Source organism: Mus caroli, unplaced genomic scaffold (assembly GCF_978045245.1).
Source record: "Mus caroli unplaced genomic scaffold, Mus_caroli_1 scaffold_18, whole genome shotgun sequence".
Lineage (NCBI taxonomy): Eukaryota > Metazoa > Chordata > Mammalia > Rodentia > Muridae > Mus > Mus caroli.
Genome location: NW_028227273.1, coordinates 72,462,747 through 72,469,509, shown reverse-complemented (window position 1 = coordinate 72,469,509; position 6,763 = coordinate 72,462,747).

Here is a 6,763-nt window from a genome sequence, read left to right as displayed (position 1 = left end):
TCCTTGATTATGATGACATCAGATTGGAATAATTTACAAAATTATGAGTCTGACATGAAGCCACGAAGTAACTTCTGTAATTACAGAATAACATTCTGTAATTACTTTATTTTCTTCATTATGTATATGAGTACACTATAGCTGTTTTCAGACTTATGAGAAGGCATTATATCCCATTACAGATGGTTGTAAGCCACCATGTAGTTGCTGGGAATTGAACTTAGGACCTTTGGAAGAGAAGTCAGTGCTCTTAACCACTGAGCCATCTCTCCAGTACCCATGATTTACTTTTTTTGCATGCATGTCTTCATATTACATCCTTCATTTTCTTCCTAGTGGAGAATACACCGACACCCTTCTGGAAAATAATCTCAAGAATTATTATACAGAGTAAGCTTGAGAATAACCATATAAGGAAAATAAAGATATCTGGCAGTGTATGTAATTCAGACAGTGTAGGAAAGAAATAAGCAATCGTTGCACCTGACAGCTCTCCCTCAAATGATCTAGGTTCTGTATTCTAAAGTCTCTGATATCTGAAAAATACTTGCTTTGCTTCCATTACTTTTCAATAATATAGTGTGTTTTTTAAAGAAAAAAAAAAAAAAAACCCAGCCAGGCGTGGTGGCACACGCCTTTAATCCCAGCACTTGGGAGGCAGAGACAGGTGGATTTCTGAGTTCGAGGCCAGCCTGGTCTACAAAGTGTGTTCCAGGACAGCCAGTGCTACACAGGGAAACCCTGTCTCAAAAAAACAAAACAAAACGAAACAAAACCCCCAAAAAAACAATAAGAAAAATCAAACAGACAAACGTGTTGATGCTTTTAAGTAATTATTAGAAAGATTTAGGTTTCTTGGACAGTAATATTTGTTACTGTGTATTACTGAGTACAAACACTGTGAGCCTGGGATTTCATTAAATTTGTCACTAGTTTCTGAATAGAAACATGTATTCTGAGTACAATCAGCCATTTGAGCTCTACCCCAAAACCAGTTACTAACTCCTCAATTATTTGGTCCATCTCGAGCCAGTATACATTTTCTATAATGATGAGATATCTATTGTAAATCACAGACCCTTGAAGGCTGTCAGGCCATTGTTGTGGGAATACATAAAATTACAGTAAAAGAAATACATCTAAGTAGTTTCTGGTTGACTTATTGTAAGAAAGAACCTATGGAGACAACCATTTACCAAATGTTTAATTTTGGAACAAACCCTATTAATCTGATTTGGTTTTAAAGAACTGTACATGTGATACTGTCCCTCAACATGTAAAGACCGAAAAGGAGTCTTGTCAGTGTAATAAGATTGGTGAAATGCTTCATGAACCCCCCCAACTGTGTACTTTATAAAAGAAGTGACACTACAGAAACCTCTAATAACTACAGATGCTGTAATGACAAGGAAGCCTTTGTTGACTCGTTAAACCCACATAGACATAAAAGCAAGCACACTGGAGAAGAACCTTCTGAATCTAGACTGTGAGAAATCCTTAACTTTGTCTTCCAACATTCCTCAAGATCAGAGATGCTACACTGAAGAGAAAGAGCACAGGTAAAGAGAGTGTGATGGTGACTTCATCTCTACATACAGTCTCATGCAACAAACAATCTTCATTGGAGAGACACCACATCGGTGTGGAAAATGCAGGAAAATGCAGGCTTCAGTAACCCCTCAAGCCTCGTTGTCCATCAGAGAAGTCATACTGGATAGAAAACCTTCAAGTGCAATGTTTGTGACAAATCCTCGATTTCTCTGCTGAGTCAGGGTAGCACCAGAGTTAGCCATGTGAAGAAAGACCAGGTGTTTGTTTGGGGGGGGGGAACCTCTGATACAGAGGCTACCACGACAAACACACTTTTGGTTTGATCCCAGACTATCAATTGGGAAGGCAATTCTAGAGTGTTGGGATTTCTGGCAAATGCTGGGAAGATGGGTGCCATGGGATCTAAAACAAAAATTTGTTCAAATTTGTCTAAACTCCCTATGTTCTCCCAGGGAGCACTGGGTTCCCTACTCTCCCTTCACTGCACTGACCACAGGGCTCCACGTGCCTCCCTCTCCTTACCCTCCCTCTCCCTTCACCTCCCTCCTGTTGCAGCAGCAATGGTGATTACCATAGTGATGGTGAATGATCAGGCTGCTCATTTTAAATTACCCCCTTAAACCAACAGGAGTAAAGTTTACATGCTGGGTAAAGCACTTGACTTTGGGACAGATAATAAGGGTCGAATCATGGCTTCACTACCATCTTTCTTAAGAACAACAACACAGGACTTGAGTAGACCAGGAGAGTCTCCAAAAGATACTTTTCATTTGAGGTAACGTTTTTGTTTCTAGTGAAAGGCCAAACCTACTCTATCTTGGGACTGGCCTCCATCTTAAAGATAAAAAAGCCTGAGAACTTGACCTGCAGCAGAACCCAAGCTGCATCCAAGTACCAGGAAGGACCCCATGGCTTGTCCTTGGCCAGAGTTACTCCCTAGCTACTTTCTAGCAACAGTTAATCAAAGATTAGTCTGATTTTTTCATACGTACTTTCAGACCCTTTGGGATTGTTCATGATCTTGCTTCAGAGCACCCACCTGTCAGCTTACAATAGACGTTCAGTTAGATACTTGTTAGGCTGGACGCCCCCTCACTTAGTCCCATTCCTTATAAAACCTTGTCCTGCTGAGGGTTTGAGTATGCTCTGCCTTCCTTTCTGGTTCTGCTTTGTCAGGGTTGGTTTGGAGGAGAGCCCAAATCCAAACTTGAAATAAAGAGACCCATTAGAAACAGCTCCTTGGTGGCCATTTGGGGGTTCATGAACTCTTCCTGGCACAACATTTTGGTGCTTTGGCCTGGAACTCTGTTGTGTCCGGCCAGCAGATCACAGCCTGGGTTCTAGCCTGGAAAGGCATTTTGGAAACCTGGAAGAGAAGAGGGGCTAGGCGGCCAGAGAAGGGAATGAAGCTAAGACAACATTCTGATCAAAGCTCAACTTTACTATTTTCAGACACTCAGTTATAAAGGAAGGGGGAGGGAACCCGATTTCCCGCCAAACAATCTCGGGGTCCAGTAGCAGGACGAACACGTGTGTGCCTCCAAGCAACAAAGCGGCAGGGTCCAGCAGTAGGCGTGGCAGGACAAATGAGCAGGAAGCTCCACCCTTGAACAAGCAGGTTCAAGCAAGTGGAAAAAGAGAGACCACAGAACTCCAAGGCCACCAGGACCCAACCCTGGAGAATCTCAACACTGGTTATGTCTGAGTCTATAAGTCTGTCCATGTGTGCTTGTGTGATACTGTAATAATCCTGTTCTGAATAATTCTGTAATTCTGTTCTGATGAGGCCTAAAAATCTGTATTACCTGGCAAGAAACAGCAAAAGAGGATGTAGAATCCGGCTGCGGTGGTCACCCTGGTACATCCTAGCCAAGGGGGCTTAGGCGTCGTTCCAAAGATTCTGGGGTACAGAGTGCCACTGGTGTTAATTTCAGTGAAGGACAGAGCGGGAGTGTCCTGTTTGTTTTAGCTGCTGGCTAGTTGTCTGTTCTGTGTGTATCACTTTAAGGAACGTTGAGGGACTGACAATGTTGCAATTTGAAGACTCATCCACCCTCTCGGCTTAACTCTTTCTTTTCCAGACCGATTCGCTGCTTTAGGGAGCCTGAGAGTCCCGGGCCTAGGTGCTGGTGTCCCGCAGCTGCGGCGGGAAATCGCGCGGGGCTGAGCCCATCTCGGGCGGAAGGCCGTGGGGCCTCGCCGGGGCGGGGGCCCAGTCACTCCGCTGGGAGCCTACCGGCCACTGCAGCGCCCTGGGCAGCGGGGAAAACCTGGGACTCGAGTGGCACGGCTTCGCTTTGAGCAGGCAGAGGAGAGGAGCCCAGTTACTCGGCGCCAGCCAACAAGAAGCTGTGGTGCGCCCGGGCTCCTCGGGGATTCAAACCCCCTCCTCAGCGTGGGGCTCTCCCTGCAGGCCGCGGGGCACAAGGAATCTGACCCGACCCCTCGATTAACCGCGGCTCACCCAGGCGCGTTTCCCTCCCCTTCCGCCGAGTGGAGCACACAAGGGTCCACGGCCCCTAGAATGGTCTAAGACTGGGGCCTCCCGCGGCCCTAACCTAGATCTCCATAAGTGAGGACATGAGTTCCCAAAGAGCAGGGCTTCAAGCTCGGACAAACTGGGCAGGAGAGGCTGATGTCTCCCTTTACCAGATCGTAGAATGGACTTCTGGTCACTCATTTTGCTCAGTAAATGGCTACCCTTCCTGCCAGAAGTGCTCGCTCCCGATCTGAACTGATGTAGTCTAAGTTGTAAAGAGAGGGTCTCCACTGACACCATCCTGCCACACTCAGCCCATTGAGAAGAACAACCACCGGGGCAGTCACCTTCCCAGAGCTACAATAAGACAATAATATGTTAAGATGGCAGGCAACCCAGGAGGGCTTCAGACTAAATTTTTCCAGGCTCTGCCTCTCCATGCCCTCTGCCCAAAGATTAAAGATAAGATTGGCCTTCAGAGCCTGAGTCTGTCATCCTGTCCTTGTGTTGATATCCTTGTTGATAAGGTCCTGATAGTTACCCAAGGTAAAGGCACAATTTACTTGATAGAAATGAGTTAACAAGTAAATCTTCTATCTACTGACACTGAAGACATCTATTGTACTAGAGAGGATATTCTAGTTGAGGTGTATGAGTTTCCAGGCACATATAACATACCAAATATAAATGACATGAAATAAATATTATAAACGACTAAGAGGAGCAATATGACCGAGTCAATTATAAAATGACATCTTCAAAACAAAGCCCAGGACCAAATTGACAGGATTCTATCAGGACTTTGAAGAGCAGCAAATAGACTAATATTTAATACTTCTTGACTCACACAAAAATATCAAGACTTCCTGACTCTATTATCTGATACTAAGCCAGATAATGAATAAACCTGACATGTTGGAGCATGCCTTTAATCCTAGCATTCCAGAGTCAGGGACCTCTGATCTCAGTGAATTCAAGGCCATCTTGGCCCTGAAAACTGGAAAAAAAAAAAGCCACCAGATACTGTTACAACTAAGAAGAAATTAAACACTGACTTTTTTTTTTTTTAAACTGATCTAGGTATGTTATCACGGGCCTTTAAGCACAGGTTCACACAGAGAAACCTTGTCTACCATGAATGAATGAATGAATGAATGAATGAATGCCCCGATTTTTTTATTATTAGTTATTTCATACATACACACACACAAAGATAGGATGCATGTATATCACAGCATTGTTTCTGTGCCCACTTCAAATACTGCCCATTCTCACTCCTACCTCTCCACTATCCTGGTCCACAGTTTCAACAGTCAATACTTTGTTCATATCTATTCATATTGCCTGGCACCCACTAAGATGAACCAGAGCCATTTGTGCGACTGTGGGTTTGAAGCTATGTGCAGGAGCCTGATGTGCTCAGCACAGGATGACTACTAAAGGCAGTGATTCTTCTTCTACAGTCTATCCATTGCCAATGTCTGAGAGGTAAAGTGAGCCTTTTCCCTTTCCTAGATTGACCGTGGTCTTGTGTGGGGCCAGTGAAAGGCAAGGACAGATACTGTTGGTTACTGATTGCAGTAGTTGTATAGAGTCTAGAGAACTCTAGACTTGGAATTCTTAGCTCTTCCCCCTCTCTCCCTTCTTATTTCCTAACCATCTCTTCTTCCTCCATGTTCCCAGAGCTAGACATTGGATTGTAAAACTGACTTTTCTAGGGTTGGGACCACAAACCTTACATTTTCTGCATCTGGGACGTACAAGATTCTCTGCGTTCACCATTGGGAAGAGGAGAGAGAGAGAGAGAGAGAGAGAGAGAGAGAGAGAGAGAGAGAGAGAGTTAGTTCTAGATTTGGAATCATGAAGACAAACTTGTTTCTGCTTTACTAAAATGACATGTCCGCCATCTAGTGGTGAAAGAAGTCCAATGCAGTATGAATTCAGTCCTGACTGTTGAGGTCTGTCCCTGTAACATAGCTGTAGCCATTTTGCTCCATGCCTGCCAGCTATTTCACATTGTTTCTGTAATATGCCAGTTAGTCGTTGACACAGAAAAATAATTTGACTCAGAGCAGGTTCATGTTCCACGTACCCTGTTATCTTCTGTGTGTTCTGAAGTTGGTTAATCTTAAGAACTTTGAAAACTATATGCTCCACTTAGGACCAATCAGAATAAAGGTCAGTTAGAACTGTTCTGTCTAGCTAGCAAAAATAGCTTGGGTCAGAGAAAACCACAGGTCAGCACTTCCTGCACCTGCATATGAGTGCATTGTGATTTTTTTTTTCATTCTTAAACCGGTCCTGAGAAGTGTTTGTGGTTGTAGCTCAGCCCCCAAATTCTGATCAGTCTTAGGGTATGCATGCATTCAATTATCTGTCCTTGTCTGACTGAGATCGGGGTTTGTGTGGCTTGTAGGGCTACTGCTGGACCCCAACACTGACCACTGAGTTCTTGAGACAACCTCCCCACTCCCCCAAATCCACGTTCCTGAAAAGTCTCTCTACAAATCAAAATTGAAGTATTTGGTTTTGGTTTCTCATGTTTGTGTTTTGGGGATGGGACTCTGGCATCCGAATTTAGCCTGTTGTTTGGTATGCAGTATGTGGTGGAGAGGCAGATAGTGAGATGGAGATCTTAGGTTGTCTATTTTGCATCTGAAGGATTCAGAATTCACTATGGGGATCAGATATCGGGGTGCAGGGTCCTACCAGATATAGTTCTGGTCTAGACTG